Source organism: Hoplias malabaricus, unplaced genomic scaffold, assembly GCF_029633855.1.
Source record: "Hoplias malabaricus isolate fHopMal1 unplaced genomic scaffold, fHopMal1.hap1 scaffold_52, whole genome shotgun sequence".
NCBI classification, from domain to species: Eukaryota; Metazoa; Chordata; class Actinopteri; order Characiformes; family Erythrinidae; genus Hoplias; species Hoplias malabaricus.
In genome coordinates, this window is record NW_027100972.1 from 230,310 (window position 1) to 248,604 (window position 18,295).

An 18,295-nucleotide genomic window follows, 5' to 3' on the forward strand; every position below is an offset into this window, starting at 1 on the left:
TGGTTCAGTGGTAGAATTCTAGCCTGCCACGCGGGAGGCCCGGGTTCGATTCCCGGCCAATGCAAAACAGCAGTTTTAAGCCAGGTGTAAATTGAAGAGTCACAAATTACGTTAGCTACATGAACGAGTATTGATCAATCAGTGTTCTACTGTCATACACGCAAAATATTTGCTCGTCATTGTGGCTTAGGCTCACTCCAGCTTTCGGTCAAGCATTGGTGGTTCAGTGGTAGAATTCTCGCCTGCCACGCGGGAGGCCCGGGTTCGATTCCCGGCCAATGCAAAACAGCAGTTTTAAGCCAGGTGTAAATTGAAGAGTCACAAATTACGTTAGCTACATGAACGAGTATGGATCAATCAGTGTTCTACTGTCATACATGCAAAATATTTACTCGTCATTTTGGCCTAGGCTCACTTTGGTCAAGCATTGGTGGTTCAGTGGTAGAATTCTCGCCTGCCACGCGGGAGGCCCGGGTTCGATTCCCGGCCAATGCAAAACAGCAGTTTTAAGCCAGGTGTAAATTGAAGAGTCACAAATTACGTTAGCTACATGAACGAGTATTGATCAATCAGTGTTCTACTGTCATACACGCAAAATATTTGCTCGTCATTGTGGCTTAGGCTCACTCCAGCTTTTGGTCAAGCATTGGTGGTTCAGTGGTAGAATTCTCGCCTGCCACGCGGGAGGCCCGGGTTCGATTCCCGGCCAATGCAAAACAGCAATTTTAAGCCAGGTGTAAATTGAAGAGTCACAAATTACGTTAGCTGCATGAACGAGTATGGATCAATCAGTGTTCTACTGTCATACATGCAAAATATTTACTCGTCATTGTGGCTTAGGCTCACTCCAGCTTTCGGTCAAGCATTGGTGGTTCAGTGGTAGAATTCTAGCCTGCCACGCGGGAGGCCCGGGTTCGATTCCCGGCCAATGCAAAACAGCAGTTTTAAGCCAGGTGTAAATTGAAGAGTCACAAATTACGTTAGCTACATGAACGAGTATTGATCAATCAGTGTTCTACTGTCATACACGCAAAATATTTGCTCGTCATTGTGGCTTAGGCTCACTCCAGCTTTCGGTCAAGCATTGGTGGTTCAGTGGTAGAATTCTCGCCTGCCACGCGGGAGGCCCGGGTTCGATTCCCGGCCAATGCAAAACAGCAGTTTTAAGCCAGGTGTAAATTTAAGAGTCACAAATTACGTTAGCTACATGAACGAGTATGGATCAATCAGTGTTCTACTGTCATACATGCAAAATATTTACTCGTTATTTTGGCCTAGGCTCACTTTGGTCAAGCATTGGTGGTTCAGTGGTAGAATTCTAGCCTGCCACGCGGGAGGCCCGGGTTCGATTCCCGGCCAATGCAAAACAGCAGTTTTAAGCCAGGTGTAAATTGAAGAGTCACAAATTACGTTAGCTACATGAACGAGTATTGATCAATCAGTGTTCTACTGTCATACACGCAAAATATTTGCTCGTCATTGTGGCTTAGGCTCACTCCAGCTTTCGGTCAAGCATTGGTGGTTCAGTGGTAGAATTCTCGCCTGCCACGCGGGAGGCCCGGGTTCGATTCCCGGCCAATGCAAAACAGCAGTTTTAAGCCAGGTGTAAATTGAAGAGTCACAAATTACGTTAGCTACATGAACGAGTATTGATCAATCAGTGTTCTGCTGTCATACACGCAAAATATTTGCTCGTCATTGTGGCTTAGGCTCACTCCAGCTTTCGGTCAAGCATTGGTGGTTCAGTGGTAGAATTCTCGCCTGCCACGCGGGAGGCCCGGGTTCGATTCCCGGCCAATGCAAAACAGCAGTTTTAAGCCAGGTGTAAATTGAAGAGTCACAAATTACGTTAGCTACATGAACGAGTATTGATCAATCAGTGTTCTACTGCCATACACGCAAAATATTTGCTCGTCATTGTGGCTTAGGCTCACTCCAGCTTTCGGTCAAGCATTGGTGGTTCAGTGGTAGAATTCTCGCCTGCCACGCGGGAGGCCCGGGTTCGATTCCCGGCCAATGCAAAACAGCAGTTTTAAGCCAGGTGTAAATTGAAGAGTCACAAATTACGTTAGCTACATGAACGAGTATTGATCAGTCAGTGTTCTACTGTCATACACGCAAAATATTTGCTCGTCATTGTGGCTTAGGCTCACTCCAGCTTTCGGTCAAGCATTGGTGGTTCAGTGGTAGAATTCTCGCCTGCCACGCGGGAGGCCCGGGTTCGATTCCCGGCCAATGCAAAACAGCAGTTTTAAGCCAGGTGTAAATTGAAGAGTCACAAATTACGTTAGCTACATGAACGAGTATTGATCAATCAGTGTTCTACTGTCATACACGCAAAATATTTGCTCGTCATTGTGGCTTAGGCTCACTCCAGCTTTCGGTCAAGCATTGGTGGTTCAGTGGTAGAATTCTCGCCTGCCACGCGGGAGGCCCGGGTTCGATTCCCGGCCAATGCAAAACAGCAGTTTTAAGCCAGGTGTAAATTGAAGAGTCACAAATTACGTTAGCTACATGAACGAGTATTGATCAATCAGTGTTCTACTGTCATACACGCAAAATATTTGCTCGTCATTGTGGCTTAGGCTCACTCCAGCTTTCGGTCAAGCATTGGTGGTTCAGTGGTAGAATTCTCGCCTGCCACGCGGGAGGCCCGGGTTCGATTCCCGGCCAATGCAAAACAGCAGTTTTAAGCCAGGTGTAAATTGAAGAGTCACAAAATACGTTAGCTACATGAACGAGTATGGATCAATCAGTGTTCTACTGTCATACATGCAAAATATTTACTCGTCATTTTGGCCTAGGCTCACTTTGGTCAAGCATTGGTGGTTCAGTGGTAGAATTCTCGCGTGCCACGCGGGAGGCCCGGGTTCGATTCCCGGCCAATGCAAAACAGCAGTTTTAAGCCAGGTGTAAATTGAAGAGTCACAAATTACGTTAGCTACATGAACGAGTATTGATCAATCAGTGTTCTACTGTCATACACGCAAAATATTTGCTCGTCATTGTGGCTTAGGCTCACTCCAGCTTTCGGTCAAGCATTGGTGGTTCAGTGGTAGAATTCTCGCCTGCCACGCGGGAGGCCCGGGTTCGATTCCCGGCCAATGCAAAACAGCAGTTTTAAGCCAGGTGTAAATTGAAGAGTCACAAATTACGTTAGCTACATGAACGAGTATTGATCAATCAGTGTTCTACTGTCATACACGCAAAATATTTGCTCGTCATTGTGGCTTAGGCTCACTCCAGCTTTCGGTCAAGCATTGGTGGTTCAGTGGTAGAATTCTCGCCTGCCACGCGGGAGGCCCGGGTTCGATTCCCGGCCAATGCAAAACAGCAGTTTTAAGCCAGGTGTAAATTGAAGAGTCACAAATTACGTTAGCTACATGAACGAGTATTGATCAATCAGTGTTCTACTGTCATACACGCAAAATATTTGCTCGTCATTGTGGCTTAGGCTCACTCCAGCTTTCGGTCAAGCATTGGTGGTTCAGTGGTAGAATTCTCGCCTGCCACGCGGGAGGCCCGGGTTCGATTCCCGGCCAATGCAAAACAGCAGTTTTAAGCCAGGTGTAAATTGAAGAGTCACAAATTACGTTAGCTACATGAACGAGTATTGATCAATCAGTGTTCTACTGTCATACACGCAAAATATTTGCTCGTCATTGTGGCTTAGGCTCACTCCAGCTTTCGGTCAAGCATTGGTGGTTCAGTGGTAGAATTCTCGCCTGCCACGCGGGAGGCCCGGGTTCGATTCCCGGCCAATGCAAAACAGCAGTTTTAAGCCAGGTGTAAATTGAAGAGTCACAAAATACGTTAGCTACATGAACGAGTATGGATCAATCAGTGTTCTACTGTCATACATGCAAAATATTTACTCGTCATTTTGGCCTAGGCTCACTTTGGTCAAGCATTGGTGGTTCAGTGGTAGAATTCTCGCGTGCCACGCGGGAGGCCCGGGTTCGATTCCCGGCCAATGCAAAACAGCAGTTTTAAGCCAGGTGTAAATTGAAGAGTCACAAATTACGTTAGCTACATGAACGAGTATTGATCAATCAGTGTTCTACTGTCATACACGCAAAATATTTGCTCGTCATTGTGGCTTAGGCTCACTCCAGCTTTCGGTCAAGCATTGGTGGTTCAGTGGTAGAATTCTCGCCTGCCACGCGGGAGGCCCGGGTTCGATTCCCGGCCAATGCAAAACAGCAGTTTTAAGCCAGGTGTAAATTGAAGAGTCACAAATTACGTTAGCTACATGAACGAGTATTGATCAATCAGTGTTCTACTGTCATACACGCAAAATATTTGCTCGTCATTGTGGCTTAGGCTCACTCCAGCTTTCGGTCAAGCATTGGTGGTTCAGTGGTAGAATTCTCGCCTGCCACGCGGGAGGCCCGGGTTCGATTCCCGGCCAATGCAAAACAGCAATTTTAAGCCAGGTGTAAATTGAAGAGTCACAAATTACGTTAGCTGCATGAACGAGTATGGATCAATCAGTGTTCTACTGTCATACATGCAAAATATTTACTCGTCATTTTGGCCTAGGCTCACTTTGGTCAAGCATTGGTGGTTCAGTGGTAGAATTCTCGCCTGCCACGCGGGAGGCCCGGGTTCGATTCCCGGCCAATGCAAAACAGCAGTTTTAAGCCAGGTGTAAATTGAAGAGTCACAAATTACGTTAGCTACATGAACGAGTATTGATCAATCAGTGTTCTACTGTCATACACGCAAAATATTTGCTCGTCATTGTGGCTTAGGCTCACTCCAGCTTTCGGTCAAGCATTGGTGGTTCAGTGGTAGAATTCTCGCCTGCCACGCGGGAGGCCCGGGTTCGATTCCCGGCCAATGCAAAACAGCAGTTTTAAGCCAGGTGTAAATTGAAGAGTCACAAATTACGTTAGCTACATGAACGAGTATTGATCAATCAGTGTTCTACTGTCATACACGCAAAATATTTGCTCGTCATTGTGGCTTAGGCTCACTCCAGCTTTTGGTCAAGCATTGGTGGTTCAGTGGTAGAATTCTCGCCTGCCACGCGGGAGGCCCGGGTTCGATTCCCGGCCAATGCAAAACAGCAATTTTAAGCCAGGTGTAAATTGAAGAGTCACAAATTACGTTAGCTGCATGAACGAGTATGGATCAATCAGTGTTCTACTGTCATACATGCAAAATATTTACTCGTCATTGTGGCTTAGGCTCACTCCAGCTTTCGGTCAAGCATTGGTGGTTCAGTGGTAGAATTCTAGCCTGCCACGCGGGAGGCCCGGGTTCGATTCCCGGCCAATGCAAAACAGCAGTTTTAAGCCAGGTGTAAATTGAAGAGTCACAAATTACGTTAGCTACATGAACGAGTATTGATCAATCAGTGTTCTACTGTCATACACGCAAAATATTTGCTCGTCATTGTGGCTTAGGCTCACTCCAGCTTTCGGTCAAGCATTGGTGGTTCAGTGGTAGAATTCTCGCCTGCCACGCGGGAGGCCCGGGTTCGATTCCCGGCCAATGCAAAACAGCAGTTTTAAGCCAGGTGTAAATTTAAGAGTCACAAATTACGTTAGCTACATGAACGAGTATGGATCAATCAGTGTTCTACTGTCATACATGCAAAATATTTACTCGTTATTTTGGCCTAGGCTCACTTTGGTCAAGCATTGGTGGTTCAGTGGTAGAATTCTAGCCTGCCACGCGGGAGGCCCGGGTTCGATTCCCGGCCAATGCAAAACAGCAGTTTTAAGCCAGGTGTAAATTGAAGAGTCACAAATTACGTTAGCTACATGAACGAGTATTGATCAATCAGTGTTCTACTGTCATACACGCAAAATATTTGCTCGTCATTGTGGCTTAGGCTCACTCCAGCTTTCGGTCAAGCATTGGTGGTTCAGTGGTAGAATTCTCGCCTGCCACGCGGGAGGCCCGGGTTCGATTCCCGGCCAATGCAAAACAGCAGTTTTAAGCCAGGTGTAAATTGAAGAGTCACAAATTACGTTAGCTGCATGAACGAGTATGGATCAATCAGTGTTCTACTGTCATACATGCAAAATATTTACTCGTCATTTTGGCCTAGGCTCACTTTGGTCAAGCATTGGTGGTTCAGTGGTAGAATTCTCGCCTGCCACGCGGGAGGCCCGGGTTCGATTCCCGGCCAATGCAAAACAGCAGTTTTAAGCCAGGTGTAAATTGAAGAGTCACAAATTACGTTAGCTACATGAACGAGTATTGATCAATCAGTGTTCTACTGTCATACACGCAAAATATTTGCTCGTCATTGTGGCTTAGGCTCACTCCAGCTTTCGGTCAAGCATTGGTGGTTCAGTGGTAGAATTCTCGCCTGCCACGCGGGAGGCCCGGGTTCGATTCCCGGCCAATGCAAAACAGCAGTTTTAAGCCAGGTGTAAATTGAAGAGTCACAAATTACGTTAGCTACATGAACGAGTATTGATCAATCAGTGTTCTACTGTCATACACGCAAAATATTTGCTCGTCATTGTGGCTTAGGCTCACTCCAGCTTTTGGTCAAGCATTGGTGGTTCAGTGGTAGAATTCTCGCCTGCCACGCGGGAGGCCCGGGTTCGATTCCCGGCCAATGCAAAACAGCAATTTTAAGCCAGGTGTAAATTGAAGAGTCACAAATTACGTTAGCTGCATGAACGAGTATGGATCAATCAGTGTTCTACTGTCATACATGCAAAATATTTACTCGTCATTGTGGCTTAGGCTCACTCCAGCTTTCGGTCAAGCATTGGTGGTTCAGTGGTAGAATTCTAGCCTGCCACGCGGGAGGCCCGGGTTCGATTCCCGGCCAATGCAAAACAGCAGTTTTAAGCCAGGTGTAAATTGAAGAGTCACAAATTACGTTAGCTACATGAACGAGTATTGATCAATCAGTGTTCTACTGTCATACACGCAAAATATTTGCTCGTCATTGTGGCTTAGGCTCACTCCAGCTTTCGGTCAAGCATTGGTGGTTCAGTGGTAGAATTCTCGCCTGCCACGCGGGAGGCCCGGGTTCGATTCCCGGCCAATGCAAAACAGCAGTTTTAAGCCAGGTGTAAATTTAAGAGTCACAAATTACGTTAGCTACATGAACGAGTATGGATCAATCAGTGTTCTACTGTCATACATGCAAAATATTTACTCGTTATTTTGGCCTAGGCTCACTTTGGTCAAGCATTGGTGGTTCAGTGGTAGAATTCTAGCCTGCCACGCGGGAGGCCCGGGTTCGATTCCCGGCCAATGCAAAACAGCAGTTTTAAGCCAGGTGTAAATTGAAGAGTCACAAATTACGTTAGCTACATGAACGAGTATTGATCAATCAGTGTTCTACTGTCATACACGCAAAATATTTGCTCGTCATTGTGGCTTAGGCTCACTCCAGCTTTCGGTCAAGCATTGGTGGTTCAGTGGTAGAATTCTCGCCTGCCACGCGGGAGGCCCGGGTTCGATTCCCGGCCAATGCAAAACAGCAGTTTTAAGCCAGGTGTAAATTGAAGAGTCACAAATTACGTTAGCTACATGAACGAGTATTGATCAATCAGTGTTCTGCTGTCATACACGCAAAATATTTGCTCGTCATTGTGGCTTAGGCTCACTCCAGCTTTCGGTCAAGCATTGGTGGTTCAGTGGTAGAATTCTCGCCTGCCACGCGGGAGGCCCGGGTTCGATTCCCGGCCAATGCAAAACAGCAGTTTTAAGCCAGGTGTAAATTGAAGAGTCACAAATTACGTTAGCTACATGAACGAGTATTGATCAATCAGTGTTCTACTGCCATACACGCAAAATATTTGCTCGTCATTGTGGCTTAGGCTCACTCCAGCTTTCGGTCAAGCATTGGTGGTTCAGTGGTAGAATTCTCGCCTGCCACGCGGGAGGCCCGGGTTCGATTCCCGGCCAATGCAAAACAGCAGTTTTAAGCCAGGTGTAAATTGAAGAGTCACAAATTACGTTAGCTACATGAACGAGTATTAATCAATCAGTGTTCTACTGTCATACACGCAAAATATTTGCTCGTCATTGTGGCTTAGGCTCACTCCAGCTTTCGGTCAAGCATTGGTGGTTCAGTGGTAGAATTCTCGCCTGCCACGCGGGAGGCCCGGGTTCGATTCCCGGCCAATGCAAAACAGCAGTTTTAAGCCAGGTGTAAATTGAAGAGTCACAAATTACGTTAGCTACATGAACGAGTATTGATCAATCAGTGTTCTACTGTCATACACGCAAAATATTTGCTCGTCATTGTGGCTTAGGCTCACTCCAGCTTTCGGTCAAGCATTGGTGGTTCAGTGGTAGAATTCTCGCCTGCCACGCGGGAGGCCCGGGTTCGATTCCCGGCCAATGCAAAACAGCAGTTTTAAGCCAGGTGTAAATTGAAGAGTCACAAATTACGTTAGCTACATGAACGAGTATTGATCAATCAGTGTTCTACTGTCATACACGCAAAATATTTGCTCGTCATTGTGGCTTAGGCTCACTCCAGCTTTCGGTCAAGCATTGGTGGTTCAGTGGTAGAATTCTCGCCTGCCACGCGGGAGGCCCGGGTTCGATTCCCGGCCAATGCAAAACAGCAGTTTTAAGCCAGGTGTAAATTGAAGAGTCACAAAATACGTTAGCTACATGAACGAGTTTGGATCAATCAGTGTTCTACTGTCATACATGCAAAATATTTACTCGTCATTTTGGCCTAGGCTCACTTTGGTCAAGCATTGGTGGTTCAGTGGTAGAATTCTCGCGTGCCACGCGGGAGGCCCGGGTTCGATTCCCGGCCAATGCAAAACAGCAGTTTTAAGCCAGGTGTAAATTGAAGAGTCACAAATTACGTTAGCTACATGAACGAGTATTGATCAATCAGTGTTCTACTGTCATACACGCAAAATATTTGCTCGTCATTGTGGCTTAGGCTCACTCCAGCTTTCGGTCAAGCATTGGTGGTTCAGTGGTAGAATTCTCGCCTGCCACGCGGGAGGCCCGGGTTCGATTCCCGGCCAATGCAAAACAGCAGTTTTAAGCCAGGTGTAAATTGAAGAGTCACAAATTACGTTAGCTACATGAACGAGTATTGATCAATCAGTGTTCTGCTGTCATACACGCAAAATATTTGCTCGTCATTGTGGCTTAGGCTCACTCCAGCTTTCGGTCAAGCATTGGTGGTTCAGTGGTAGAATTCTCGCCTGCCACGCGGGAGGCCCGGGTTCGATTCCCGGCCAATGCAAAACAGCAGTTTTAAGCCAGGTGTAAATTGAAGAGTCACAAATTACGTTAGCTACATGAACGAGTATTGATCAATCAGTGTTCTACTGTCATACACGCAAAATATTTGCTCGTCATTGTGGCTTAGGCTCACTCCAGCTTTCGGTCAAGCATTGGTGGTTCAGTGGTAGAATTCTCGCCTGCCACGCGGGAGGCCCGGGTTCGATTCCCGGCCAATGCAAAACAGCAGTTTTAAGCCAGGTGTAAATTGAAGAGTCACAAATTACGTTAGCTACATGAACGAGTATTGATCAATCAGTGTTCTACTGCCATACACGCAAAATATTTGCTCGTCATTGTGGCTTAGGCTCACTCCAGCTTTCGGTCAAGCATTGGTGGTTCAGTGGTAGAATTCTCGCCTGCCACGCGGGAGGCCCGGGTTCGATTCCCGGCCAATGCAAAACAGCAGTTTTAAGCCAGGTGTAAATTGAAGAGTCACAAATTACGTTAGCTACATGAACGAGTATTGATCAATCAGTGTTCTACTGTCATACACGCAAAATATTTGCTCGTCATTGTGGCTTAGGCTCACTCCAGCTTTCGGTCAAGCATTGGTGGTTCAGTGGTAGAATTCTCGCCTGCCACGCGGGAGGCCCGGGTTCGATTCCCGGCCAATGCAAAACAGCAGTTTTAAGCCAGGTGTAAATTGAAGAGTCACAAATTACGTTAGCTACATGAACGAGTATTGATCAATCAGTGTTCTACTGCCATACACGCAAAATATTTGCTCGTCATTGTGGCTTAGGCTCACTCCAGCTTTCGGTCAAGCATTGGTGGTTCAGTGGTAGAATTCTCGCCTGCCACGCGGGAGGCCCGGGTTCGATTCCCGGCCAATGCAAAACAGCAGTTTTAAGCCAGGTGTAAATTGAAGAGTCACAAATTACGTTAGCTACATGAACGAGTATTGATCAATCAGTGTTCTACTGTCATACACGCAAAATATTTGCTCGTCATTGTGGCTTAGGCTCACTCCAGCTTTCGGTCAAGCATTGGTGGTTCAGTGGTAGAATTCTCGCCTGCCACGCGGGAGGCCCGGGTTCGATTCCCGGCCAATGCAAAACAGCAGTTTTAAGCCAGGTGTAAATTGAAGAGTCACAAATTACGTTAGCTACATGAACGAGTATTGATCAATCAGTGTTCTACTGTCATACACGCAAAATATTTGCTCGTCATTGTGGCTTAGGCTCACTCCAGCTTTCGGTCAAGCATTGGTGGTTCAGTGGTAGAATTCTCGCCTGCCACGCGGGAGGCCCGGGTTCGATTCCCGGCCAATGCAAAACAGCAATTTTAAGCCAGGTGTAAATTGAAGAGTCACAAATTACGTTAGCTGCATGAACGAGTATGGATCAATCAGTGTTCTACTGTCATACATGCAAAATATTTACTCGTCATTGTGGCTTAGGCTCACTCCAACTTTCGGTCAAGCATTGGTGGTTCAGTGGTAGAATTCTAGCCTGCCACGCGGGAGGCCCGGGTTCGATTCCCGGCCAATGCAAAACAGCAGTTTTAAGCCAGGTGTAAATTGAAGAGTCACAAATTACGTTAGCTACATGAACGAGTATTGATCAATCAGTGTTCTACTGTCATACACGCAAAATATTTGCTCGTCATTGTGGCTTAGGCTCACTCCAGCTTTCGGTCAAGCATTGGTGGGTCAGTGGTAGAATTCTCGCCTGCCACGCGGGAGGCCCGGGTTCGATTCCCGGCCAATGCAAAACAGCAGTTTTAAGCCAGGTGTAAATTTAAGAGTCACAAATTACGTTAGCTACATGAACGAGTATGGATCAATCAGTGTTCTACTGTCATACATGCAAAATATTTACTCGTCATTGTGGCTTAGGCTCACTCCAGCTTTCGGTCAAGCATTGGTGGGTCAGTGGTAGAATTCTCGCCTGCCACGCGGGAGGCCCGGGTTCGATTCCCGGCCAATGCAAAACAGCAGTTTTAAGCCAGGTGTAAATTTAAGAGTCACAAATTACGTTAGCTACATGAACGAGTATGGATCAATCAGTGTTCTACTGTCATACATGCAAAATATTTACTCGTCATTGTGGCTTAGGCTCACTCCAGCTTTCGGTCAAGCATTGGTGGTTCAGTGGTAGAATTCTAGCCTGCCACGCGGGAGGCCCGGGTTCGATTCCCGGCCAATGCAAAACAGCAGTTTTAAGCCAGGTGTAAATTGAAGAGTCACAAATTACGTTAGCTACATGAACGAGTATTGATCAATCAGTGTTCTACTGTCATACACGCAAAATATTTGCTCGTCATTGTGGCTTAGGCTCACTCCAGCTTTCGGTCAAGCATTGGTGGTTCAGTGGTAGAATTCTCGCCTGCCACGCGGGAGGCCCGGGTTCGATTCCCGGCCAATGCAAAACAGCAATTTTAAGCCAGGTGTAAATTGAAGAGTCACAAATTACGTTAGCTGCATGAACGAGTATGGATCAATCAGTGTTCTACTGTCATACATGCAAAATATTTACTCGTCATTGTGGCTTAGGCTCACTCCAACTTTCGGTCAAGCATTGGTGGTTCAGTGGTAGAATTCTAGGTGTAAATTGAAGAGTCACAAATTACGTTAGCTACATGAACGAGTATTGATCAATCAGTGTTCTACTGTCATACACGCAAAATATTTGCTCGTCATTGTGGCTTAGGCTCACTCCAGCTTTCGGTCAAGCATTGGTGGGTCAGTGGTAGAATTCTCGCCTGCCACGCGGGAGGCCCGGGTTCGATTCCCGGCCAATGCAAAACAGCAGTTTTAAGCCAGGTGTAAATTTAAGAGTCACAAATTACGTTAGCTACATGAACGAGTATGGATCAATCAGTGTTCTACTGTCATACATGCAAAATATTTACTCGTCATTGTGGCTTAGGCTCACTCCAGCTTTCGGTCAAGCATTGGTGGGTCAGTGGTAGAATTCTCGCCTGCCACGCGGGAGGCCCGGGTTCGATTCCCGGCCAATGCAAAACAGCAGTTTTAAGCCAGGTGTAAATTGAAGAGTCACAAATTACGTTAGCTACATGAACGAGTATTGATCAATCAGTGTTCTACTGTCATACACGCAAAATATTTGCTCGTCATTGTGGCTTAGGCTCACTCCAGCTTTCGGTCAAGCATTGGTGGTTCAGTGGTAGAATTCTCGCCTGCCACGCGGGAGGCCCGGGTTCGATTCCCGGCCAATGCAAAACAGCAGTTTTAAGCCAGGTGTAAATTGAAGAGTCACAAATTACGTTAGCTACATGAACGAGTATTGATCAATCAGTGTTCTACTGTCATACACGCAAAATATTTGCTCGTCATTGTGGCTTAGGCTCACTCCAGCTTTCGGTCAAGCATTGGTGGTTCAGTGGTAGAATTCTCGCCTGCCACGCGGGGGGCCCGGGTTCGATTCCCGGCCAATGCAAAACAGCAGTTTTAAGCCAGGTGTAAATTGAAGAGTCACAAATTACGTTAGCTACATGAACGAGTATTGATCAATCGGTGTTCTACTGTCATACACGCAAAATATTTGCTCGTCATTGTGGCTTAGGCTCACTCCAGCTTTCGGTCAAGCATTGGTGGTTCAGTGGTAGAATTCTCGCCTGCCACGCGGGAGGCCCGGGTTCGATTCCCGGCCAATGCAAAACAGCAGTTTTAAGCCAGGTGTAAATTGAAGAGTCACAAATTACGTTAGCTACATGAACGAGTATTGATCAATCAGTGTTCTACTGTCATACACGCAAAATATTTGCTCGTCATTGTGGCTTAGGCTCACTCCAGCTTTCGGTCAAGCATTGGTGGTTCAGTGGTAGAATTCTCGCCTGCCACGCGGGAGGCCCGGGTTCGATTCCCGGCCAATGCAAAACAGCAGTTTTAAGCCAGGTGTAAATTGAAGAATCACAAATTACGTTAGCTACATGAACGAGTATTGATCAATCAGTGTTCTACTGTCATACACGCAAAATATTTGCTCGTCATTGTGGCTTAGGCTCACTCCAGCTTTCGGTCAAGCATTGGTGGTTCAGTGGTAGAATTCTCGCCTGCCACGCGGGAGGCCCGGGTTCGATTCCCGGCCAATGCAAAACAGCAGTTTTAAGCCAGGTGTAAATTGAAGAGTCACAAAATACGTTAGCTACATGAACGAGTATTGATCAATCAGTGTTCTACTGTCATACACGCAAAATATTTGCTCGTCATTGTGGCTTAGGCTCACTCCAGCTTTCGGTCAAGCATTGGTGGTTCAGTGGTAGAATTCTCGCCTGCTACGCGGGAGGCCCGGGTTCGATTCCCGGCCAATGCAAAACAGCAATTTTAAGCCAGGTGTAAATTGAAGAGTCACAAATTACGTTAGCTGCATGAACGAGTATGGATCAATCAGTGTTCTACTGTCATACATGCAAAATATTTACTCGTCATTGTGGCTTAGGCTCACTCCAGCTTTCGGTCAAGCATTGGTGGTTCAGTGGTAGAATTCTAGCCTGCCACGCGGGAGGCCCGGGTTCGATTCCCGGCCAATGCAAAACAGCAGTTTTAAGCCAGGTGTAAATTGAAGAGTCACAAATTACGTTAGCTACATGAACGAGTATTGATCAATCAGTGTTCTACTGTCATACACGCAAAATATTTGCTCGTCATTGTGGCTTAGGCTCACTCCAGCTTTCGGTCAAGCATTGGTGGGTCAGTGGTAGAATTCTCGCCTGCCACGCGGGAGGCCCGGGTTCGATTCCCGGCCAATGCAAAACAGCAGTTTTAAGCCAGGTGTAAATTGAAGAGTCACAAATTACGTTAGCTACATGAACGAGTATGGATCAATCAGTGTTCTACTGTCATACATGCAAAATATTTACTCGTCATTTTGGCCTAGGCTCACTTTGGTCAAGCATTGGTGGTTCAGTGGTAGAATTCTCGCCTGCCACGCGGGAGGCCCGGGTTCGATTCCCGGCCAATGCAAAACAGCAGTTTTAAGCCAGGTGTAAATTGAAGAGTCACAAATTACGTTAGCTACATGAACGAGTATTGATCAATCAGTGTTCTACTGTCATACACGCAAAATATTTGCTCGTCATTGTGGCTTAGGCTCACTCCAGCTTTTGGTCAAGCATTGGTGGTTCAGTGGTAGAATTCTCGCCTGCCATGCGGGAGGCCCGGGTTCGATTCCCGGCCAATGCAAAACAGCAATTTTAAGCCAGGTGTAAATTGAAGAGTCACAAATTACGTTAGCTGCATGAACGAGTATGGATCAATCAGTGTTCTACTGTCATACATGCAAAATATTTACTCGTCATTGTGGCTTAGGCTCACTCCAGCTTTCGGTCAAGCATTGGTGGTTCAGTGGTAGAATTCTAGCCTGCCACGCGGGAGGCCCGGGTTCGATTCCCGGCCAATGCAAAACAGCAGTTTTAAGCCAGGTGTAAATTGAAGAGTCACAAATTACGTTAGCTACATGAACGAGTATTGATCAATCAGTGTTCTACTGTCATACACGCAAAATATTTGCTCGTCATTGTGGCTTAGGCTCACTCCAGCTTTCGGTCAAGCATTGGTGGTTCAGTGGTAGAATTCTCGCCTGCCACGCGGGAGGCCCGGGTTCGATTCCCGGCCAATGCAAAACAGCAGTTTTAAGCCAGGTGTAAATTTAAGAGTCACAAATTACGTTAGCTACATGAACGAGTATGGATCAATCAGTGTTCTACTGTCATACATGCAAAATATTTACTCGTTATTTTGGCCTAGGCTCACTTTGGTCAAGCATTGGTGGTTCAGTGGTAGAATTCTAGCCTGCCACGCGGGAGGCCCGGGTTCGATTCCCGGCCAATGCAAAACAGCAGTTTTAAGCCAGGTGTAAATTGAAGAGTCACAAATTACGTTAGCTACATGAACGAGTATTGATCAATCAGTGTTCTACTGTCATACACGCAAAATATTTGCTCGTCATTGTGGCTTAGGCTCACTCCAGCTTTCGGTCAAGCATTGGTGGTTCAGTGGTAGAATTCTCGCCTGCCACGCGGGAGGCCCGGGTTCGATTCCCGGCCAATGCAAAACAGCAGTTTTAAGCCAGGTGTAAATTGAAGAGTCACAAATTACGTTAGCTACATGAACGAGTATTGATCAATCAGTGTTCTACTGTCATACACGCAAAATATTTGCTCGTCATTGTGGCTTAGGCTCACTCCAGCTTTCGGTCAAGCATTGGTGGTTCAGTGGTAGAACTCTCGCCTGCCACGCGGGAGGCCCGGGTTCGATTCCCGGCCAATGCAAAACAGCAGTTTTAAGCCAGGTGTAAATTGAAGAGTCACAAATTACGTTAGCTACATGAACGAGTATTGATCAATCAGTGTTCTACTGTCATACACGCAAAATATTTGCTCGTCATTGTGGCTTAGGCTCACTCCAGCTTTCGGTCAAGCATTGGTGGTTCAGTGGTAGAATTCTAGCCTGCCACGCGGGAGGCCCGGGTTCGATTCCCGGCCAATGCAAAACAGCAGTTTTAAGCCAGGTGTAAATTGAAGAGTCACAAATTACGTTAGCTACATGAACGAGTATTGATCAATCAGTGTTCTACTGTCATACACGCAAAATATTTGCTCGTCATTGTGGCTTAGGCTCACTCCAGCTTTCGGTCAAGCATTGGTGGTTCAGTGGTAGAATTCTCGCCTGCCACGCGGGAGGCCCGGGTTCAATTCCCGGCCAATGCAAAACAGCAGTTTTAAGCCAGGTGTAAATTGAAGAGTCACAAATTACGTTAGCTACATGAACGAGTATGGATCAATCAGTGTTCTACTGTCATACATGCAAAATATTTACTCGTCATTTTGGCCTAGGCTCACTTTGGTCAAGCATTGGTGGTTCAGTGGTAGAATTCTCGCCTGCCACGCGGGAGGCCCGGGTTCGATTCCCGGCCAATGCAAAACAGCAGTTTTAAGCCAGGTGTAAATTGAAGAGTCACAAATTACGTTAGCTACATGAACGAGTATTGATCAATCAGTGTTCTACTGTCATACACGCAAAATATTTGCTCGTCATTGTGGCTTAGGCTCACTCCAGCTTTTGGTCAAGCATTGGTGGTTCAGTGGTAGAATTCTCGCCTGCCACGCGGGAGGCCCGGGTTCGATTCCCGGCCAATGCAAAACAGCAATTTTAAGCCAGGTGTAAATTGAAGAGTCACAAATTACGTTAGCTGCATGAACGAGTATGGATCAATCAGTGTTCTACTGTCATACATGCAAAATATTTACTCGTCATTGTGGCTTAGGCTCACTCCAGCTTTCGGTCAAGCATTGGTGGTTCAGTGGTAGAATTCTAGCCTGCCACGCGGGAGGCCCGGGTTCGATTCCCGGCCAATGCAAAACAGCAGTTTTAAGCCAGGTGTAAATTGAAGAGTCACAAATTACGTTAGCTACATGAACGAGTATTGATCAATCAGTGTTCTACTGTCATACACGCAAAATATTTGCTCGTCATTGTGGCTTAGGCTCACTCCAGCTTTCGGTCAAGCATTGGTGGTTCAGTGGTAGAATTCTCGCCTGCCACGCGGGAGGCCCGGGTTCGATTCCCGGCCAATGCAAAACAGCAGTTTTAAGCCAGGTGTAAATTTAAGAGTCACAAATTACGTTAGCTACATGAACGAGTATTGATCAATCAGTGTTCTACTGTCATACACGCAAAATATTTGCTCGTCATTGTGGCTTAGGCTCACTCCAGCTTTTGGTCAAGCATTGGTGGTTCAGTGGTAGAATTCTCGCCTGCCACGCGGGAGGCCCGGGTTCGATTCCCGGCCAATGCAAAACAGCAATTTTAAGCCAGGTGTAAATTGAAGAGTCACAAATTACGTTAGCTGCATGAACGAGTATGGATCAATCAGTGTTCTACTGTCATACATGCAAAATATTTACTCGTCATTGTGGCTTAGGCTCACTCCAGCTTTCGGTCAAGCATTGGTGGTTCAGTGGTAGAATTCTAGCCTGCCACGCGGGAGGCCCGGGTTCGATTCCCGGCCAATGCAAAACAGCAGTTTTAAGCCAGGTGTAAATTGAAGAGTCACAAATTACGTTAGCTACATGAACGAGTATTGATCAATCAGTGTTCTACTGTCATACACGCAAAATATTTGCTCGTCATTGTGGCTTAGGCTCACTCCAGCTTTCGGTCAAGCATTGGTGGTTCAGTGGTAGAATTCTCGCCTGCCACGCGGGAGGCCCGGGTTCGATTCCCGGCCAATGCAAAACAGCAGTTTTAAGCCAGGTGTAAATTTAAGAGTCACAAATTACGTTAGCTACATGAACGAGTATGGATCAATCAGTGTTCTACTGTCATACATGCAAAATATTTACTCGTTATTTTGGCCTAGGCTCACTTTGGTCAAGCATTGGTGGTTCAGTGGTAGAATTCTAGCCTGCCACGCGGGAGGCCCGGGTTCGATTCCCGGCCAATGCAAAACAGCAGTTTTAAGCCAGGTGTAAATTGAAGAGTCACAAATTACGTTAGCTACATGAACGAGTATTGATCAATCAGTGTTCTACTGTCATACACGCAAAATATTTGCTCGTCATTGTGGCTTAGGCTCACTCCAGCTTTCGGTCAAGCATTGGTGGTTCAGTGGTAGAATTCTCGCCTGCCACGCGGGAGGCCCGGGTTCGATTCCCGGCCAATGCAAAACAGCAGTTTTAAGCCAGGTGTAAATTGAAGAGTCACAAATTACGTTAGCTACATGAACGAGTATTGATCAATCAGTGTTCTACTGTCATACACGCAAAATATTTGCTCGTCATTGTGGCTTAGGCTCACTCCAGCTTTCGGTCAAGCATTGGTGGTTCAGTGGTAGAATTCTCGCCTGCCACGCGGGAGGCCCGGGTTCGATTCCCGGCCAATGCAAAACAGCAGTTTTAAGCCAGGTGTAAATTGAAGAGTCACAAATTACGTTAGCTACATGAACGAGTATTGATCAATCAGTGTTCTACTGTCATACATGCAAAATATTTACTCGTCATTTTGGCCTAGGCTCACTTTGGTCAAGCATTGGTGGTTCAGTGGTAGAATTCTCGCCTGCCACGCTGGAGGCCCGGGTTCGATTCCCGGCCA

General features: G+C 46.6%; 59 non-coding genes across 59 annotated transcripts; all 59 read left to right on the forward strand.

Annotated features, from left to right (window-relative positions):
- The first annotated feature begins 212 nt into the window (after positions 1 to 212).
- On the forward strand, positions 213 to 283 carry trnag-gcc (transfer RNA glycine (anticodon GCC)). Its single transcript has one exon. It is a non-coding gene; the product is annotated as a tRNA-Gly (tRNA).
- Positions 284 to 424: 141 nt separating this feature from the next.
- Positions 425 to 495, forward strand: trnag-gcc (transfer RNA glycine (anticodon GCC)). Its single transcript has one exon. It is a non-coding gene; the product is annotated as a tRNA-Gly (tRNA).
- Positions 496 to 643: 148 nt separating this feature from the next.
- Positions 644 to 714, forward strand: trnag-gcc (transfer RNA glycine (anticodon GCC)). Its single transcript has one exon. It is a non-coding gene; the product is annotated as a tRNA-Gly (tRNA).
- Positions 715 to 1,081: 367 nt separating this feature from the next.
- On the forward strand, positions 1,082 to 1,152 carry trnag-gcc (transfer RNA glycine (anticodon GCC)). The gene has a single exon. It is a non-coding gene; the product is annotated as a tRNA-Gly (tRNA).
- Positions 1,153 to 1,512: 360 nt separating this feature from the next.
- trnag-gcc (transfer RNA glycine (anticodon GCC)) lies at positions 1,513 to 1,583 on the forward strand. The gene has a single exon. It is a non-coding gene; the product is annotated as a tRNA-Gly (tRNA).
- Positions 1,584 to 1,731: 148 nt separating this feature from the next.
- On the forward strand, positions 1,732 to 1,802 carry trnag-gcc (transfer RNA glycine (anticodon GCC)). Its single transcript has one exon. It is a non-coding gene; the product is annotated as a tRNA-Gly (tRNA).
- Positions 1,803 to 1,950: 148 nt separating this feature from the next.
- trnag-gcc (transfer RNA glycine (anticodon GCC)) lies at positions 1,951 to 2,021 on the forward strand. Its single transcript has one exon. It is a non-coding gene; the product is annotated as a tRNA-Gly (tRNA).
- A 148-nt stretch (positions 2,022 to 2,169) lies between these two features.
- On the forward strand, positions 2,170 to 2,240 carry trnag-gcc (transfer RNA glycine (anticodon GCC)). The gene has a single exon. It is a non-coding gene; the product is annotated as a tRNA-Gly (tRNA).
- Positions 2,241 to 2,388: 148 nt separating this feature from the next.
- On the forward strand, positions 2,389 to 2,459 carry trnag-gcc (transfer RNA glycine (anticodon GCC)). The gene has a single exon. It is a non-coding gene; the product is annotated as a tRNA-Gly (tRNA).
- A 148-nt stretch (positions 2,460 to 2,607) lies between these two features.
- On the forward strand, positions 2,608 to 2,678 carry trnag-gcc (transfer RNA glycine (anticodon GCC)). The gene has a single exon. It is a non-coding gene; the product is annotated as a tRNA-Gly (tRNA).
- A 360-nt stretch (positions 2,679 to 3,038) lies between these two features.
- On the forward strand, positions 3,039 to 3,109 carry trnag-gcc (transfer RNA glycine (anticodon GCC)). Its single transcript has one exon. It is a non-coding gene; the product is annotated as a tRNA-Gly (tRNA).
- A 148-nt stretch (positions 3,110 to 3,257) lies between these two features.
- trnag-gcc (transfer RNA glycine (anticodon GCC)) lies at positions 3,258 to 3,328 on the forward strand. Its single transcript has one exon. It is a non-coding gene; the product is annotated as a tRNA-Gly (tRNA).
- A 148-nt stretch (positions 3,329 to 3,476) lies between these two features.
- On the forward strand, positions 3,477 to 3,547 carry trnag-gcc (transfer RNA glycine (anticodon GCC)). The gene has a single exon. It is a non-coding gene; the product is annotated as a tRNA-Gly (tRNA).
- A 148-nt stretch (positions 3,548 to 3,695) lies between these two features.
- trnag-gcc (transfer RNA glycine (anticodon GCC)) lies at positions 3,696 to 3,766 on the forward strand. The gene has a single exon. It is a non-coding gene; the product is annotated as a tRNA-Gly (tRNA).
- A 360-nt stretch (positions 3,767 to 4,126) lies between these two features.
- trnag-gcc (transfer RNA glycine (anticodon GCC)) lies at positions 4,127 to 4,197 on the forward strand. The gene has a single exon. It is a non-coding gene; the product is annotated as a tRNA-Gly (tRNA).
- A 148-nt stretch (positions 4,198 to 4,345) lies between these two features.
- Positions 4,346 to 4,416, forward strand: trnag-gcc (transfer RNA glycine (anticodon GCC)). Its single transcript has one exon. It is a non-coding gene; the product is annotated as a tRNA-Gly (tRNA).
- Positions 4,417 to 4,557: 141 nt separating this feature from the next.
- trnag-gcc (transfer RNA glycine (anticodon GCC)) lies at positions 4,558 to 4,628 on the forward strand. The gene has a single exon. It is a non-coding gene; the product is annotated as a tRNA-Gly (tRNA).
- A 148-nt stretch (positions 4,629 to 4,776) lies between these two features.
- On the forward strand, positions 4,777 to 4,847 carry trnag-gcc (transfer RNA glycine (anticodon GCC)). The gene has a single exon. It is a non-coding gene; the product is annotated as a tRNA-Gly (tRNA).
- A 148-nt stretch (positions 4,848 to 4,995) lies between these two features.
- On the forward strand, positions 4,996 to 5,066 carry trnag-gcc (transfer RNA glycine (anticodon GCC)). The gene has a single exon. It is a non-coding gene; the product is annotated as a tRNA-Gly (tRNA).
- Positions 5,067 to 5,433: 367 nt separating this feature from the next.
- trnag-gcc (transfer RNA glycine (anticodon GCC)) lies at positions 5,434 to 5,504 on the forward strand. Its single transcript has one exon. It is a non-coding gene; the product is annotated as a tRNA-Gly (tRNA).
- Positions 5,505 to 5,864: 360 nt separating this feature from the next.
- trnag-gcc (transfer RNA glycine (anticodon GCC)) lies at positions 5,865 to 5,935 on the forward strand. The gene has a single exon. It is a non-coding gene; the product is annotated as a tRNA-Gly (tRNA).
- A 141-nt stretch (positions 5,936 to 6,076) lies between these two features.
- trnag-gcc (transfer RNA glycine (anticodon GCC)) lies at positions 6,077 to 6,147 on the forward strand. Its single transcript has one exon. It is a non-coding gene; the product is annotated as a tRNA-Gly (tRNA).
- Positions 6,148 to 6,295: 148 nt separating this feature from the next.
- On the forward strand, positions 6,296 to 6,366 carry trnag-gcc (transfer RNA glycine (anticodon GCC)). Its single transcript has one exon. It is a non-coding gene; the product is annotated as a tRNA-Gly (tRNA).
- A 148-nt stretch (positions 6,367 to 6,514) lies between these two features.
- Positions 6,515 to 6,585, forward strand: trnag-gcc (transfer RNA glycine (anticodon GCC)). Its single transcript has one exon. It is a non-coding gene; the product is annotated as a tRNA-Gly (tRNA).
- Positions 6,586 to 6,952: 367 nt separating this feature from the next.
- Positions 6,953 to 7,023, forward strand: trnag-gcc (transfer RNA glycine (anticodon GCC)). The gene has a single exon. It is a non-coding gene; the product is annotated as a tRNA-Gly (tRNA).
- Positions 7,024 to 7,383: 360 nt separating this feature from the next.
- trnag-gcc (transfer RNA glycine (anticodon GCC)) lies at positions 7,384 to 7,454 on the forward strand. Its single transcript has one exon. It is a non-coding gene; the product is annotated as a tRNA-Gly (tRNA).
- A 148-nt stretch (positions 7,455 to 7,602) lies between these two features.
- Positions 7,603 to 7,673, forward strand: trnag-gcc (transfer RNA glycine (anticodon GCC)). The gene has a single exon. It is a non-coding gene; the product is annotated as a tRNA-Gly (tRNA).
- A 148-nt stretch (positions 7,674 to 7,821) lies between these two features.
- On the forward strand, positions 7,822 to 7,892 carry trnag-gcc (transfer RNA glycine (anticodon GCC)). The gene has a single exon. It is a non-coding gene; the product is annotated as a tRNA-Gly (tRNA).
- A 148-nt stretch (positions 7,893 to 8,040) lies between these two features.
- Positions 8,041 to 8,111, forward strand: trnag-gcc (transfer RNA glycine (anticodon GCC)). Its single transcript has one exon. It is a non-coding gene; the product is annotated as a tRNA-Gly (tRNA).
- A 148-nt stretch (positions 8,112 to 8,259) lies between these two features.
- On the forward strand, positions 8,260 to 8,330 carry trnag-gcc (transfer RNA glycine (anticodon GCC)). Its single transcript has one exon. It is a non-coding gene; the product is annotated as a tRNA-Gly (tRNA).
- Positions 8,331 to 8,478: 148 nt separating this feature from the next.
- Positions 8,479 to 8,549, forward strand: trnag-gcc (transfer RNA glycine (anticodon GCC)). The gene has a single exon. It is a non-coding gene; the product is annotated as a tRNA-Gly (tRNA).
- Positions 8,550 to 8,909: 360 nt separating this feature from the next.
- On the forward strand, positions 8,910 to 8,980 carry trnag-gcc (transfer RNA glycine (anticodon GCC)). Its single transcript has one exon. It is a non-coding gene; the product is annotated as a tRNA-Gly (tRNA).
- A 148-nt stretch (positions 8,981 to 9,128) lies between these two features.
- On the forward strand, positions 9,129 to 9,199 carry trnag-gcc (transfer RNA glycine (anticodon GCC)). Its single transcript has one exon. It is a non-coding gene; the product is annotated as a tRNA-Gly (tRNA).
- A 148-nt stretch (positions 9,200 to 9,347) lies between these two features.
- On the forward strand, positions 9,348 to 9,418 carry trnag-gcc (transfer RNA glycine (anticodon GCC)). Its single transcript has one exon. It is a non-coding gene; the product is annotated as a tRNA-Gly (tRNA).
- Positions 9,419 to 9,566: 148 nt separating this feature from the next.
- trnag-gcc (transfer RNA glycine (anticodon GCC)) lies at positions 9,567 to 9,637 on the forward strand. The gene has a single exon. It is a non-coding gene; the product is annotated as a tRNA-Gly (tRNA).
- A 148-nt stretch (positions 9,638 to 9,785) lies between these two features.
- On the forward strand, positions 9,786 to 9,856 carry trnag-gcc (transfer RNA glycine (anticodon GCC)). Its single transcript has one exon. It is a non-coding gene; the product is annotated as a tRNA-Gly (tRNA).
- Positions 9,857 to 10,004: 148 nt separating this feature from the next.
- On the forward strand, positions 10,005 to 10,075 carry trnag-gcc (transfer RNA glycine (anticodon GCC)). Its single transcript has one exon. It is a non-coding gene; the product is annotated as a tRNA-Gly (tRNA).
- Positions 10,076 to 10,223: 148 nt separating this feature from the next.
- On the forward strand, positions 10,224 to 10,294 carry trnag-gcc (transfer RNA glycine (anticodon GCC)). Its single transcript has one exon. It is a non-coding gene; the product is annotated as a tRNA-Gly (tRNA).
- A 148-nt stretch (positions 10,295 to 10,442) lies between these two features.
- trnag-gcc (transfer RNA glycine (anticodon GCC)) lies at positions 10,443 to 10,513 on the forward strand. Its single transcript has one exon. It is a non-coding gene; the product is annotated as a tRNA-Gly (tRNA).
- Positions 10,514 to 11,537: 1,024 nt separating this feature from the next.
- On the forward strand, positions 11,538 to 11,608 carry trnag-gcc (transfer RNA glycine (anticodon GCC)). Its single transcript has one exon. It is a non-coding gene; the product is annotated as a tRNA-Gly (tRNA).
- A 743-nt stretch (positions 11,609 to 12,351) lies between these two features.
- On the forward strand, positions 12,352 to 12,422 carry trnag-gcc (transfer RNA glycine (anticodon GCC)). The gene has a single exon. It is a non-coding gene; the product is annotated as a tRNA-Gly (tRNA).
- Positions 12,423 to 12,570: 148 nt separating this feature from the next.
- trnag-gcc (transfer RNA glycine (anticodon GCC)) lies at positions 12,571 to 12,641 on the forward strand. Its single transcript has one exon. It is a non-coding gene; the product is annotated as a tRNA-Gly (tRNA).
- Positions 12,642 to 12,789: 148 nt separating this feature from the next.
- trnag-gcc (transfer RNA glycine (anticodon GCC)) lies at positions 12,790 to 12,860 on the forward strand. Its single transcript has one exon. It is a non-coding gene; the product is annotated as a tRNA-Gly (tRNA).
- Positions 12,861 to 13,008: 148 nt separating this feature from the next.
- On the forward strand, positions 13,009 to 13,079 carry trnag-gcc (transfer RNA glycine (anticodon GCC)). The gene has a single exon. It is a non-coding gene; the product is annotated as a tRNA-Gly (tRNA).
- Positions 13,080 to 13,227: 148 nt separating this feature from the next.
- Positions 13,228 to 13,298, forward strand: trnag-gcc (transfer RNA glycine (anticodon GCC)). Its single transcript has one exon. It is a non-coding gene; the product is annotated as a tRNA-Gly (tRNA).
- A 148-nt stretch (positions 13,299 to 13,446) lies between these two features.
- On the forward strand, positions 13,447 to 13,517 carry trnas-gcu (transfer RNA serine (anticodon GCU)). Its single transcript has one exon. It is a non-coding gene; the product is annotated as a tRNA-Ser (tRNA).
- Positions 13,518 to 14,096: 579 nt separating this feature from the next.
- trnag-gcc (transfer RNA glycine (anticodon GCC)) lies at positions 14,097 to 14,167 on the forward strand. The gene has a single exon. It is a non-coding gene; the product is annotated as a tRNA-Gly (tRNA).
- Positions 14,168 to 14,315: 148 nt separating this feature from the next.
- Positions 14,316 to 14,386, forward strand: trnag-gcc (transfer RNA glycine (anticodon GCC)). The gene has a single exon. It is a non-coding gene; the product is annotated as a tRNA-Gly (tRNA).
- A 367-nt stretch (positions 14,387 to 14,753) lies between these two features.
- Positions 14,754 to 14,824, forward strand: trnag-gcc (transfer RNA glycine (anticodon GCC)). Its single transcript has one exon. It is a non-coding gene; the product is annotated as a tRNA-Gly (tRNA).
- A 360-nt stretch (positions 14,825 to 15,184) lies between these two features.
- On the forward strand, positions 15,185 to 15,255 carry trnag-gcc (transfer RNA glycine (anticodon GCC)). The gene has a single exon. It is a non-coding gene; the product is annotated as a tRNA-Gly (tRNA).
- Positions 15,256 to 15,403: 148 nt separating this feature from the next.
- On the forward strand, positions 15,404 to 15,474 carry trnag-gcc (transfer RNA glycine (anticodon GCC)). The gene has a single exon. It is a non-coding gene; the product is annotated as a tRNA-Gly (tRNA).
- A 367-nt stretch (positions 15,475 to 15,841) lies between these two features.
- Positions 15,842 to 15,912, forward strand: trnag-gcc (transfer RNA glycine (anticodon GCC)). The gene has a single exon. It is a non-coding gene; the product is annotated as a tRNA-Gly (tRNA).
- Positions 15,913 to 16,053: 141 nt separating this feature from the next.
- On the forward strand, positions 16,054 to 16,124 carry trnag-gcc (transfer RNA glycine (anticodon GCC)). Its single transcript has one exon. It is a non-coding gene; the product is annotated as a tRNA-Gly (tRNA).
- A 148-nt stretch (positions 16,125 to 16,272) lies between these two features.
- trnag-gcc (transfer RNA glycine (anticodon GCC)) lies at positions 16,273 to 16,343 on the forward strand. Its single transcript has one exon. It is a non-coding gene; the product is annotated as a tRNA-Gly (tRNA).
- A 367-nt stretch (positions 16,344 to 16,710) lies between these two features.
- trnag-gcc (transfer RNA glycine (anticodon GCC)) lies at positions 16,711 to 16,781 on the forward strand. The gene has a single exon. It is a non-coding gene; the product is annotated as a tRNA-Gly (tRNA).
- Positions 16,782 to 16,929: 148 nt separating this feature from the next.
- trnag-gcc (transfer RNA glycine (anticodon GCC)) lies at positions 16,930 to 17,000 on the forward strand. The gene has a single exon. It is a non-coding gene; the product is annotated as a tRNA-Gly (tRNA).
- Positions 17,001 to 17,367: 367 nt separating this feature from the next.
- On the forward strand, positions 17,368 to 17,438 carry trnag-gcc (transfer RNA glycine (anticodon GCC)). Its single transcript has one exon. It is a non-coding gene; the product is annotated as a tRNA-Gly (tRNA).
- A 360-nt stretch (positions 17,439 to 17,798) lies between these two features.
- On the forward strand, positions 17,799 to 17,869 carry trnag-gcc (transfer RNA glycine (anticodon GCC)). The gene has a single exon. It is a non-coding gene; the product is annotated as a tRNA-Gly (tRNA).
- A 148-nt stretch (positions 17,870 to 18,017) lies between these two features.
- Positions 18,018 to 18,088, forward strand: trnag-gcc (transfer RNA glycine (anticodon GCC)). Its single transcript has one exon. It is a non-coding gene; the product is annotated as a tRNA-Gly (tRNA).
- Positions 18,089 to 18,295: the final 207 nt, after the last annotated feature.